This window comes from Choloepus didactylus, chromosome 4, assembly GCF_015220235.1.
Source record: "Choloepus didactylus isolate mChoDid1 chromosome 4, mChoDid1.pri, whole genome shotgun sequence".
NCBI classification, from domain to species: Eukaryota; Metazoa; Chordata; class Mammalia; order Pilosa; family Megalonychidae; genus Choloepus; species Choloepus didactylus.
In genome coordinates, this window is record NC_051310.1 from 172,780,241 (window position 1) to 172,795,487 (window position 15,247).

Genomic DNA, 15,247 nt, shown 5'->3' on the forward strand with positions numbered 1-15,247 from the left:
TTTATCTCAACATAGCTGTTTGGGACTTTTTGCTGTGTTTTGACTCATGAAATTATACTTGTGGATAATATTTGATAATTTTTAGCATGTATGACCTTTAAATATTGTGGGATATTTGAGAGATGTGCAGCAAAACATTGTCTCTTTGTCATAGGTATCTCTTCTCACTTAAATAAAGTTATTAAACCACTAACATTTATGTGTAGTATATCATTTTGTTTTAATTAAATTGACTGTAAAAATAAGAAATAATATTGGATGGTCCAATCTGTATCCATTAATTTACTCTTACATTAGTGATATGGTTGTAACTTTTAAAAAGAACTTGTTCACTTAAACCTTTCATTTTTCTTAAACAGTCTCAGTGAAAATTCTCTAATGTAAATGGTAACTCTCTGTAATTTTTATTTTTCTATTGCATTTTCAGTATAAGATGATGTTTACATTTCACAAGAAAGTGTATTTATTTAAATGGTTTTTCTTATGTTACTTTTGTGATATTTAAAATATTGATGTTTCTTTAAAAGCCATACTCATCTATTTCTTAAAAACTCACATTATTGTCTCTGCTTTAGATGTTATTTTCCTTTCTTGCATGTCATCCATTAAAGATTAGCTGTGGAAGGTTGGAACATGGAGAGATTATGAATGACAGAACAACTCCTGTAGAATAATAATCAGTTTTTGGTATTTAATGCTGTTTGACTTTTGCAGACACATTTCTTATTAACCTTTGGTACAAAGAGAAATCCATGTTCCTGATATCTCATGGAGAAGATGAATTTGAGATCCTCTTCCAATTAAACTGAAATAAGGCCAATATTGGGTTTTAGCCAAAAGAACTCCTTAGTTCCTAAGTATTATATTTATAAATCAATCACTCAGTCTCTCCCTACCTCCCTACCTGCTTACCTATTATCTATCTATCCATCCAGCCATTTTAACATAATTCAGTGTTTACATGATTAGTTTGCTTCACTTGTACTGATAGTACAAGCATTTAATCTGCTTTTTCTCTTTAAACATAGATTCTTTTCCGTACATCCAAATTTAGACTAATATTTTGCAGATAAAATATTGTCAAGCCCTTATGATTACAGATTATGTTTATTTGTTTTGGATGGGGAGGAGAGGGATTTAATTGTGATTGTCCAACTGATCAGTACATAGATGCCCTGAAACTTACAACTTTAGTTTATCTATTCAGGTTAAAATATTTAAGTATTAAAAGACTAGACATGTATTTTACCATTAGAACATATATATTAAGACACCTAAATGAATAAACATGGAAAAAATCAAAGATGTTGTATAGTAGGAAATGTTTATATTGTTCTCTTATAAAAAGATTCTTCATTACTGTGTACCATCTTACATTCTGTAATCATGAGCCAGAGTCAGTTAGTTTATATACTGGAAGAATAGAAAATAATATAATACTTGCCTTTAAGAAATAATATATATTGTAATGCCACTTTTCTGTGTATGTAATGGGCATTAATAAAATGTGATAACCTTTACTTTAACCCCTGAATGTCTTAAATTACATTTAATGATTATATGTAGTATATAATATGTTTTTATATAAATATAATTTATATATATTAAATATGTGTTAATTTGGAAGGAAAAAAGCATTCAAGAATATGACTAGCAATTTCAGATAAAAATAAAAAGGCCCGTCTCTGGGAAATACAGCAGGTAGTAATATTGATAGGTAGAATTGATTATATTACCAATCTGGCTATAGAATCCCATGGATATGAATCAGTATTAATTAGGTGAAGTGTAGGTGAGATAATGCCTGAGGGTAGAGTATGGCCAATTTTGTTTCCTTCCTCCAAAGGAAAATGTTTATTACATTTTTTTCCTCCTGGAAAAACAAAACAAAACCTGAAAAGTCAGAGAAACCATTATGCATCAAAATAATCAACAGTTAGAAACTATTTTTTTAGATATGGTTTACTATGAAATTTAGCATGATGTATCAATTATTTGAGAGCATGTAATGTAATTATATTTAAAGCATAAATACAAATGTAAAATAGGGCAGAAATGATTTTAATTGTTTTTCCAGTGTTTGATTAATGATTCTAGAGAGGAAACGTCACGGAAAAAGTTCAGGTAGAAGTTTTACTTCACAATATTTTCATATTGGTAGCAATTAAATTTAATGTAAGTTTTCTGTGCCATAAATAAATCATATCCTTTTAAGATTGTATTTCAAAAGTACATAAAATATTTGATACTGATTTTAATATATCAGAGATTAGTGTCTATTTCGTATTAAAAATTGTAGCTCTAATATCAACTATGTTAAAAGTTTGAATGTCAATATAGAGCGATTTTTTAAAGTGTTCTTAATATGGTTTTAGACTTCTCTTTATTGAATATATATTGAGAGTTGTAGAGAGAGTTCCTGTTTCATAGTTTTGAATCAAGCTTATATTTTGTATAATTTCTTAATTTTTGATAAGTTTTATAGTGTCAGTGAGGGTAAATTTATAGCAGCGTTACAGAACAAAGTTTGACATCATAATAATTGTTTAAAAAGCTGACTTTTAATCTTGTAATCATACTTCTAGGAATTTTCTGAAGTAATTCCCTATGTATGCACATCAAGATTTGTGTACGTGGATGATCATTACAGGGTTATTCATATGGCAAAAAAAAATCTAAAATTAGGAGCATCTTAGTTGCATAAAATTTCATGTAATATTTTATGTTTTATGAAGAATTCTGCAAATATGAGAACATACTGTGTGAATTTTTTTAAGAAAGAAAACAATTTTTTTATTGCTAAAAAAATTAAACCAGAATATGATGCAAAGGCAAATCTGCTAAAGAGATTGCAAAAAAAGAAAGAAATGTAACCTTTTAATATAGCCAAGCAGATAGAACCCATTACATACATGTTCTCAAGATAAACAATGACTAGGCCTCAAGTAAGAGGACTTGACAAAAACATTTGTCACACATACTCTTAAATTCACCTGGTAATTGGGGTGGTCTTCGTGTCTGCTAATTGTTTGTATCCAAAGGAATAACACAAACTTCTCATTATTGTAAATTTTAAATATCCACAAAAAGTTACCAAACTATGTAAACTAATAGCTGTCTTCTCCAAATTTTTAATTTTTACATTGTATTAATTCATTACATTTGTATTGCTTTTTGATCAGAAAAAAATATTTATAAAATAATTGGGTGCAATGCTGAAAATTCAAATCCAAATTTAGAAAAACATAATAGTATGGTCTGTAAAAGGAATTCTGGAAAAATAAATTGAATCCAGTAGTGTGATGCTGAAATAGAAGTATCACTTTATTTGGAGGAAGGTTTGATTAATTTTCTACTGGTCTGGAGCATTTAACATCTAAGTTAAAATTTCCAGTTCATACAAAGAAAGAGAAATTACAATTTTTCAAGAAATTTTTAAAAAGACAGTGTATGCCGCAGCTAAATATCAATAGTAAGGGGATATAAAGGGTATGGGATTTTTTTCTTTGAAAGAAATGAGAATGTTCTCATATTGACTGTAGTGTTGGGTGCATAACTATGTGATTATACCAGGAGCCTTTGATTCTACACTTAGGATGGAATCGTATGAATAAAACTGTTAAAAAAATAAACAAAGAAAAGAGAAAAAAGGGAAATGGTTAAGTTAAAATACATCCACTTGATAGGCTATTATGGAATCCTGATAAATTGTGGCTATGAACATTCTTAAGAAATATGGAAAATGTTTATGATGAAGTAGTCAATGCAGGGTATAGAACTGTATGTACACTCTGATTATAACTATGTAAAGGAAAAATACGTTCAAAAAAAAGACTGGAGGAAATATATCAAATGTAAGAAACTTTACCCATTTAAAATCTTCCATATTGTTTGGTAAGCCCATCCAGTCCAGGCTCAGAAGAAATCAGCATAGTTGTACTAGGGTAATATTATTTTTTTTCTTTTGTATTTGTGAAGTTTCCTATGATATTTAGGTATTAAGTTTGTAATTTAAAAATAAATATAAAATTAACTTATTAAAAAAGGCAGTATAATGTTTTTGATTTTAGAATATATGTGGTGATTTCATAAAACACTAGTTATCATATTTCATATTTGCAAAGAATCCATTTAGTATCATTATAAATACCCTCAAATGGTTAATGCTCATGTAAAGCAGTAAGTGTAGGTATTCATAGAATCAGAGATTCTTTTATATATAGAAAAGGCCTGTCTTTTCCAAAACTATTGTCTGTATTATATTTGTTGCCTCGAATTTTGGAACATGAGTTGTATTCAGTGATTATTTGATGTGTTTCAAATCCTAATGATTTCTTCAGTCTTTTATATTTGCATAATGACCTTGAGGATGTTAACACATAGATGCTTTTTCCTGGGAACTGTCTATCCAAATTTTGTTATTTAGAGAATCATGACCCACTGTTAACTAGAGTGGTTTTCAATATGCTGTCTCCTACTATATTTTTAAACTAGTATGAAAAGTGTGGAATATGGGTTTGTCAATGGACTTGGGTTCTGTTAAGAAAATATGTACTTTGCCTTGACTCAATGAACTCATACTTGATATGGTTCAGCTTCTTCATATTTAGTCTTGCCCATATTAGAAAACAATTAGCTTACTAAACAAATTTGAGTATTTGGTGGAGGATGGGAGTGATCCTCTCTGAATCTTTCTCATTTGACTAAGAATTATAGGATGTTTGATAACCATGTTTAAAAATGGAGATATCCAAATATTATTGTAAACACCCAATGATTTGTTTTACCTACAATATAAGTATTTTACTTGGTTGGCTTACATAGTAGCTAATAATATTTGTTAATGTAATTTAACTGCTGTGAACCTTTACTGAACAAATATTGAAATTTATTCAAGTCAAAGAAGGAGAATCTCTAATGACTTTTGTTAAAGCTTCTATTTAATAGTTAAGGATAAAAGTTTGTATGACATACGAGATGCAATTAACAGTAGATTTTACATTTAATAAAAAGAAAGAAGCATGCGTATTTGCTTTATTCATTCCATCATAATTTGCATTAGAGCCGTGGGTGTTTAATGAGCAAATTCCAACTAAAATGCTATATTGATTTTCTAGTGAACTTTGTAATAGTCATCTACCGTGGAAAAGCTCAATGTTTACAATTAAGTTTTCTTTACTAAAAATGTTTGAGAGTTGCATATTGATCCTTTAAAAGTACTAAATTTTAGGAAGAATCAGATTTTTCATAACCAACAAATTTCACATATAAGATGTTAAAAATTGTCATTCAATAAAACTTTAATTTTGTAAAACTTTTCCCATTATTTCCAAACATATAACCAGGTTGTATATATATGTATTTTCTGGCATTTAAAAATTTAATCTTAGAATACTCAGAAGGTAATCTCCTTTAAATACACATAATATATACATCTTTGGATTTGAAATACCACGGGAGTGGGGGGATGTTTTCTCTTGATCACACAAGACCAAGTAAGCCCTCTTTGTAAATCACTTATATTTAAGCTAGAGATAACTAGATTTATAATGAAGCCCTTGATATTGCTACTCTTCACTTTTTCATCAGGTGAAATTTCATATGAAGTGGAACACAGTTTATATTACATGTCACTTTATGAAGATCTCATCAGTCTACAGAAGTCATTGAAAACCTACTTGCATTTAAGGTTTAGTAATTAATATTTTAGCCTTTCAGTACACCAGAATATTTCAAGGTAATATGTTATACATGTTAGTCTCTACTGAAACCACTATTTAACTTCATTTTGTCATTCCTATGTGGCCCAAAAATGAGGTATTTTATAATGTAAAAATTTTAGAACCTCTTAGAATATCACGATATTTATAAACTACTAGGTCATTATTCTAAGTGCATATATGTATAGAATGGATTCTGAGGAAGATTTTCTTTCAGTTACTATTTGTAATTTTTACATGCCAATAAAAATGCAAAAAGGAATTTTGAATGAATTTTTAATAAATGGTCCAAATTAATGAAAATTAATTTTTAATGTGACTAGAAATGAAGTTAAATTGTACGTCTGTGGGTTGATGTTAGTGGTGGAATGGAGCTAATATTTTTTTGACAAGCTGCTTATCTGGCTGAGGTCTTTACATATATTATCTAATGTAATTTTCCCTTACAACTGTAAATGCTGGTTTTATATATTTTACACACTTGAACTGTGACTAGAATAATTTAAGAAATCATGATTACCTGACTTTAATATGTTAATATCTTAGATCTGAATCAAAGCCCATATTCTTCCCAATGCACTATCTTGTTTTCTCTAAGCTGTTATTAGTGTCCTTCCTGGGAAGTGATGTTTAGAAATAGAAGGGAAAAATAAAATTCATTGTTGTTTTCTTCACTTTGGGCAGAAGTTTCTTTCAAACTAGCAGGATGAATTGATTTATGATAGCAGAATAGTACAGTCACAGTGATAATGACACTACCTTAAAAAAAAAAGAAACAATGAAAATTGTGCCGAGAAGTTCTGGTTCTTCCAAAAAATGTGTTCATACAAGAAACACTTTCTTAATTAAACTAATCTAGCCTGTCAACTAAAAACATTCTCTTTTATGCTTACCCAGTTGTTTCAGCACAATTTGTCCTGTAGTTTGTTTTTCCATTCCCCTGTTGATGGAATTTGAGTTGTTTCCAGTTTGGCCGTGATAAATATAGATGCTACAAATATTTGTGGTCAAGTCTTTGTATGGACACATGCTTTAATTTCTCTTGGAGAAATACCTATGCGTGAAATAGCTAAATCATATAGTAGTTATATGTTTAACTTTTGAAGAAACTGCCAAACTGGTTTCCAGTGTGGTTGTAGTATCGCACATTTCCACTGGCAGTGTATGAGACTTGAGTCGCTTTGCATTTTGACAATAATTGGTATAGTCAGTCTTCTTAATTTTAGCCAGTTTAATAGGTATGTGATGGTTTTGTCATTGTGGTTTTAATTTGCTTAATGACTGAAAGTGTTGAGCACCTGTTAATGTGCTCATTTTTATAACTGCTTTGATAAAGATTCTGTTTAAATCTTTTGCCCATATTTTAATTGGGTTGTTTGTTTCCTTGTTAATGAGTTTTGAGAGATTTTTTATATATTCCGGATGCAGGTCTTTTATCAGATGTATGCTTCACATTTATTTTCTTCTGATCTGTGGCTTGTCCTTTCATTCTCTTATAATGTCTTTTTGAAAAGCAGAAAACATTGATTGAATTAAATTTCAGTCCAATTTATCAATTTTGTTAAAAGAATTATACTTTTGGTGTCTTACTTAAGAAATCTTTGTCTAACCCAAAAACATAGAGGTTTTCTCATTTTTTCTTCCGGAAGTTTTATGGTCTTAGGTTGTACGTTTTGGCCTTTGATTCATTTTCTGAAATGCAAGGTTGATTTACCAATCAATGTCATTTAATAAATTAACAAACCAAGAAAATAAAAATCATATAATTATCTGAGTAGGCTCAAAAAAAAGCATATGATAAAATCTGATATCTTGAGTGAGCTTTGAAAATTAGCAACTTTCAAGGAAATTTGTCCATTTCATATAAGTTGACAAATTTATTGGTATAGCATTGTTTATAATATTCCCTTATTGTTCTTTTAATAGCTGTAAAATATGTAGTAATGTCACTTCATTCACTATTGATGTGTATAATTTTGTGTTTTTTGACTTTTTTCCTGTTCAGTCTGGCTAGAAATTTATTAAATGCCTTGATATTCTCAAAGGACCTGCTTTAGGTATCATGAATTTTCTCTATTGTATTTCTAGTTTTCAATTTTATTGATTTCTGTTCTTTATTATTTTCTTCTGTCTGCTTGATTTGAATTTATTTTTTCTTTCTTTTCTAGCCTTCCACATGTGTAAACTTAAAGCCTTTAATGCTATAAATTTCCCTTTAAAGACTGCTTTATATGCATCACACAAAATTGATGTGTTATATATTCATTTTCTCTAGTACAAAATATTTTCTAATTTCTCTGGAGACTTCCTACTTTATCCGTGGATTATTTAGAAGTGTTTAAAGATTTATCTGTTATCCTTTGTTTTTGTTGTCTACTTTAATTCTTTTTTGGTCAGAAAACACACTTTGTACTAGTTCAGTTCTTTTTAAAATTTTCAGGTTTGATTTATGACCCAGGATTTGGTATTTCTTGCTTGATTGTTCCATATGCACTTGAAAAGAATGTGTATTCTGTCATCAGGGGGTGAAGTATTTTATAAATGCCAATTAGATCCTCCTGCTTGATAGTACTCTTTAGTTTTTCCATATTCTTGCTCATTTTCTGTCTACTATTTCTAACTGCTAGAGAGTGTTGAAGTCTCCAAATATAACTATGCATTTGTTTTATTTCTCCCATTAGTTCTTCAGTTTTTTCTTCAGGTAGGTACACATTTAGAGTTATTGTTTTCTTGGTGACATGACCCTTTTATAAATAATTAATGTCATTTTTATCCTTGGTAATTTTCTTTGCTCTGAAGTCTGCTTTATCTGAATTAGTTTAGCCATGACAACTTTTTTAAAATTTGTGTTTGTATGGTATATCTTTTTCCCTCTTTTTATTTTTAACCTGTCTGTATCATTATATTTGAAGTGAGTTTTCATAAACATATAGTTGGTTCACTTCTAAAAATCAAATCTGATAATCTCTGTCTTTTAATTTGTGTGCTTGAGTGATGTGTTTAGATTTAGTGCTACCATTTTGCTATTTATTTACCTTTTTGTTGCTCTGTTTTCTGCCTTATTTTGGATTATTTTAAACTTTATTATGGTTCCATTTTAATTTATTAATTGTGAAGTTTTACTACATCTCTTAGAATATATTTTTAGTAGTTCTCTAGAGATTACAAAATGTGTTTAACTCTTCACAGTTTCTTTAGAATCAATATTTTACCGCTTCAATTGGAATGTAGACATGTTACTATAATATAGGATACCTTTCTCTTTCCTTTATGTCTAGTTATATTATATATTACATGTACATATGTTGAAAACCCCACCAGACCATGTTTTACTTTTTTGCTTTCAGCCACCAAACATATTTTAAAGATACCAAGAATAGTCTATCATATTCATTTCTGTTGCTTTTCCTTCATTCTTGATGTTCATTGTTTCTCTTCTCTCCGAAGAACTTTGTTTACCAGTACTTTAAGAACAGGTCTCCTGGCTTTGAATTCTCTTAGTTTTCTTTAATCTGAGAATATCTTTATTTTACCTTCATCCCTGGAGGATATTTTTACAGGATATAGAGTTCTGAGTTGATGACTCTTTTCTTTCAAAACCTTCATAATACTTTGCCACTTCTTTCTGGCTTCCATGGTTTCTGATAAGAAATCTGTGGTCATTTGAATCTCTGTTTTTTCGTAGGCAATGCATTGTTTTTCTGTAACTTGGTGTTCTAGTTTGCTAATGCTGCCGGAATGCAAAACACCAGGATGGGTTGGCTTTTTAAAGGGGGTTTATTTGGTTACACAGTTACAGTCTTAAGGCCATTAAGTGTCCAAGGTAAGTCATCAGCAATTGGGTACCTTCACTGGAGGATGGCCAGTGGTGTCTGGAAAACCTGTTAGCTGGGAAGGCACACGGCTGGCATCTGCTCCGGAGTTCTGGTTTCAAAATGGCTTTCTCCCAGGACGTTCCTCTCTAGGCTTCAGCTTCTCTCCAAAATGTCACTCTCAGTTGCTCTTGGGACATCTGTCCTCTCTTAGCTTCTCCAGAGCAAAAGTTTGCTTTCAATGGCTGTCTTCAAAATGTCTCTCTCAGCTTTTCTCTCTCAGCTCCTGTGCATTCTTCAAAGTGTCCCTCTTGGCTGTAGCAAGTTTGCTCCTTCTGTCTGAGTTTATATAGTGCTCTAGTAAACTACTCAAGGCCCATGCTGAGTGGGTGGGGCCACAGCTCCATGGAAACTATCCAATCAGAGTCATCACCCACAGCTGGGTGGGTCACATCTCCATGGAAACAACCTAATCTAAAAGTTCCAACTTAATCCCCACTAATATGTCTGCCTCACACGATTACATCAAAGAATATGGCTTTTTCTGGGGGACATAATACATTCAAACTGGCACACTAGTATAATGCTATGACATCTCTGGGTTCTTTGGATTTATCCTGTTTTGAATTTGTTTGGCTTACGTCATCTGTAGGTTAATGTCTTTTATAAACTTGGGAGTTCTGCAGCTCTTATTTCTTCAAATATTTTTTAACAATCACTCTCTTCACCTTCAGGAACTTATTACTTCTTGTTTTTGTCCTACAAGTCTTTTTTTTTTTTGTCTCTCTCTCTCTGATTCAGACTGTATAATTTCTATTGATCTATCTTTAAGTTCACTCACTCCTTCTGTCATCTCTACTCTGCTTTTGAGGCTATTCAGTAAGTTTTTAAATTCAGTTTTATTTTTTAGTTAAAAAATTTCCATTTGGGTCTCTTGTAGCTTTTATTTCTTTGTAGATTTTTTTATTTTGGCTTTTGTTTCAAGAATGTTCATAAGTGTTCTGCTTATTTGTTGTATTTTTATAATAACTGCATGAAAGTCTTTGTCAGACAATTCCAAAATCTGTGTCATCTTGGTTTTGGTTACTCTTTTCTTTTCTCATGTGAGATTTTCGTGGTTTTTTATATTTCAGATAATTTTGGATTCTATCCTGAACAAGTTGAATATTACATTATGAGATTCTGGGTCTTGTTTATACCATATTGATAATATTTTAGCACCCAATCAACCTCATTAGGTTCAGGTACCAAGTTGTGACCTATTTTCTGTGGACTGTGGTTCCAATGTCACTTCAGTTTTCAAAGCCTCTGTGTTAGAGATTTTGGGGTGCAGTCATAGAAGGCATGGAGACCAATTGGCTTTCAGGCAAGAAAGTTTTATTGGAGCAGCAGGGGGCGGGGTGTCGGAAAGAAAAGCCCCATTAGCATGGCAGGGATCTGAAGTAAAGCTGCAGCTCACTTGAGACAAAGGGAGAACTGTATTTCTGCTTTTTCTTTGGGGTTGGTCAGTTGGTAGAGATGGATGGAGATTTAGCTGCTGGGCCAAGAGGTGATTGGACCCAGGGGTCTGCCAGGGTGGGAATTGAGAAGCAAAGGCATGGAACCAATGAAGTGAGTAGTGGGCTGTATGCCCTTTTAAGGATTGGAATGTATATAGATGGGGAAAGGGGGGCTTTGGGCAGGATGCAGTGACTGCATCGTGTTATTCTGGCCACCAGGAAGTTTTGCACAAAAGGCTTGTCTGATGTGCCGTTTGTGAAAGCCTACGTTTGGAGTGTAATTTTCCAACCCTCTGCAATGCTATTCAAATCTGTCTTGTATGTATGGTTACCAGTGGTCAGTCTGGGACTGTGGCAACATTTTATTTATGAACTCATTTCTCACTGTTTTTGGTATGCTAATTAGGATCAGATCCAGGCATGTGCAGGGCAAGTCTGAATACAGGTGATCATAAATAACTTTATGGTATTGTTTTCCTGGGCTCCTCCTCCTCTATTCTCTCTGTATTTTCTGGATCTTTGGGGCTCCCCTTTTTTGTACTTTGACCATTGACTTCTGACTTCTGTGGCTGTGTCATAGTGGCGGGAGGACAAAGAAAAGAAAACAGGGTTTGATACCCTTCCTGGAACTGTAGCTCCATCAAATTAGAGGAAGGTTAGGTTCTCTTCCCTCATACTTTTGACTCCTTTACTTCCCCAGTGCTAGCTGGATTTCACAGTTGAGCTTTTGCGCTCTTCCTGTGAGATTGCCTGGAGGCTGATACATGAGGAAATAGAGAAAAGAAAACAATAGGCTATTTCCCCCCACTGTTTCTGAGTTTCAGGAATTTCCTTTTCCCCTTCTGCCAGCACTAGAGTTTCTCCTCTCTGTATCACAGTGCTCACTTCCAGGTTTTAGACTGCACTGAGTCCAAGCTGGGGAATACCAGAGAAAAATAAAATGTAAACTCATGACCATTTCAGTGCTAGTTTGAATTCTGATAATCTTCTTTGGTTTGTCTACTAATATTACTTTTCAGAGACCTCAATTAGCTGTGCTGTGTATTCTGGCCAGGTTTTAGTTGCATTCATTTGGAGAGAAAGTTTGGCATGTGTTTGTTTACTCCAACTTATCCTGAACTATAATTTTCACTCCACTGGTTTTGTTTCCTTTTTCCTCTTATTTTGAATTAGCTGAATATTTTAAATGATTTTATTTGATGACTTTTATTGGCTTATTAGCTGTAACTCCTTGTTTTGTTGTTTTGGTGGTTGCTTTAGGTTTCATATTAAGCATCTGTAACTTACTACACTTACCTTCCAGTAATGTACCATTTCTCATGTAGTATAAAAACTTTTGAATCATATGCTTTCATTTTTCTTATCCTACCTTTGTGCTATTGTTCTCATACATTTTACATGTTATAAACCTTATACTACATTGTTGTGATTTTTGTTTGTATTTTAAGATTTAATTACTATGATGAATATCTCATATTTACCCATGTAGGTGCCATCTAAAATGTTCTTTATTGCTGTGTGTACATGCATGTTTCCAGTGGTATTATTTTCTGTCTGCTTGAAGGATTTTCTTTAATATTTCTTTAATCAGATCTTCTGATAAATTCTTTCAGCTTTTTCTATATTTAAAAAAAGTCTTTATTTCACCTCATTTTTGAAAGTTTTTTTCCCTTGTTTATAGAACTCTGGGTTGACTTTTTTGTTTTAGTTCTTTAAAGACACTGTTTCACTCTCTTCTCACTTGCATTATTTCCAACAAGAAATCTGCTGTTGTCCTTACCTTTGTTCCTCTGGATATAATGTGTGTTTTTCACTATTGTTGCTTTTAAGATTTTGACTTAAGTATTAGTATTGTATACTGATTATGGTATGCCTTAGTCTGTTGGCCTCCATATTTCTTGTGCTTGGGGTTTGTAGAGCTTCTTGGAACTATCAGATAATAGTTTTCATCAAATTTGGTAAATTTTTCAACCATTATTTCTTCATATATATATATATATATATATATATATATATATAATCCCTGGCCTCCTCCTCCTCATTCAGAAACTCCAATTATATGTGTTTTAGGCTGTTTGGAGTTGTCCTACACTTCATTGATATTCTCTTACATTTAAAAAAAAATTCTCTTCCTTCTATTTTAGATAGCTTCTATAGAATTATCCTTAAGATCATTTTTTTTTTCTGCAATACCTAATCTGCTGTTAATCTTATTCAGTGTATTTTTCATCACACACATTGTACTTTTCATCTCTAGAAATTCATTTTGCTTCATTTTCTATCTTCCTTATCTCTATTTAACTTTTTTTTTTTTAATGGAATACAATTTTAATAACTTTTTAGTGTCTTCGGCTAATTCTAACATCTTTATCAGTTTTTGGTCAGTTTCAATTGATTGATTTTTCTCTTTATTATGGGTTCTTCTTTGCTTGACTGGTGATTTGTTGCTGGATGGAAGCTTTATGAATTTTCCCATTTTAGGTGCTAGATATTTTTGTATTCTTCATTGTAGTTAAGTTTCTTGGAAATAAGTCATTCCTTTTCAGATCTTGCTTTTAATATTTGTTAGGTGGCAGTAGAGCAGTTTGTAAAATACAAATCTGATTGTTTCTAGTCTGGAAGACCTTCAGTGTAATATCCAAACCATAGGAGGACATGTCTGTTTATTTCTAGGTAGTTAAAAGTTCCAGGGAATGGGTCATTTCTGAAAGTTGTTGATGAGAATTCTTGCTATGACTATTACTGTAGCTTTCTAATTGGTCTCATTGCTTCCAGTCTTGCCCACCTGTAGACTATTTCTCATCCAGAAGTCAGAATATTCCTTTTCAGACATAAATGTGTTCCTGCCTTTTCCTTGCCCCAAATTGTCTAATGGCTACCGTCACACTTAAATGATATCTAAAATGATATTTAAAATCCCTAATATATCGTTCAAAACCCAGCATGATCTCCTAAATCTCTTACCCTCGCTCATGGAGCTCTGGTCACATTGGTCTTGCTGTTCCTTTGCACTGTTATTTCTTCTGCTTTGTCTACCTTCATATATTCATAAGATATGATGGCTTCTTTCCCTTTATTGGAATAGTGCTCAAATTTTACTTATTTAAAAAGGTCTTTTATACCACTCCTTCTAGAATAGTAGTTTGCTCTTTTCCCCACCTGCCAAATCTCTCTGTTCTCATCCATCCTTATTTTTCTTCAAAGCCTTTACTACCTGTTAACTATCAGACTACCATTCATACATTCACCCATCCATCTATCCATTTATCTATATCCATATATCCATCTGTTGTCTATCTGATTTTCTGTTTTTCTCACCACTGTCTGTTTTCTTGTAATAAAATGTATCTCCAAGATGATAAGGACATTGTTTAGGCCACTGTATTCATAGTCCTTAAAATTTCATGTGTGACTGAAACATGAGCTTGATAAATATTTGGTAAATGAATGCATGAATGAATATGAATGAATATGTTGCTATTTCCTTGGACTCAGCGTCTTGGAAGCAGTTTTGGCTTTTGCTTCTCCACTGCAGTATTACATTTTATATTGTCTTATATAAAGGATATTATGTAAAGGATTGTTCTCAGAATTTGTAACTACAGTGATAAATATCTTAATTGACTTTATTAATCTTTGACACATGTTAGTAGGAAACCAGTATTTAATAAACTAAAAGACTGTTTCAAATATTTGTACAAAATTTGTTTTGTGATAAACTTTTGCTTGTGATTTGGCAGCATAAATAAAATTTGGTTCAGTGATCGAGATATTGAGTCTGTCTTTGTGTAGCATTGCAGTGATATTTTTAAAGTTATGTGAAGGATTTCAGACGTACAAAAAGTAGAGATTATGCTTAAGAAATTACGATTTCAGATACCATCAAATCCCCTTGTCCAGCACTGCACAGATCTGGAAGAAGCTACTCATATTGTAACATGTGTAAACATCTCCACATGCCTCCTGGAGATGTGCAGTGCAAAACTGGCACAGCTCTGCCTTTGAGTTCTCTTCCTTGATCCCATTTCTTTCCCTCCCATCCTACTGAGGTAATTACCATCCTGAATTTGGTGTTTAACATTTCTATGCATTTTTAAAAAATGTATTTTTACTAATTGTGTCTATCCGTAAGTAATACGTAGAATTGTTTTGCTTTGCAACTTGCTATTTTGTCAACATTTTGTTTTTGACATTTTTCCAAAAGCATGTACCTCTG

The 15,247-nt window shown here is 32.0% G+C and overlaps 1 protein-coding gene across 8 annotated transcripts in view; it reads left to right on the top strand.

Moving 5' to 3' along the window:
- Positions 1-15,247, top strand: part of MIPOL1 (mirror-image polydactyly 1) — a 521,065-nt gene that overhangs the window by 197,945 nt on the left and 307,873 nt on the right. The gene's annotated exons all lie outside the window — the stretch shown is intronic.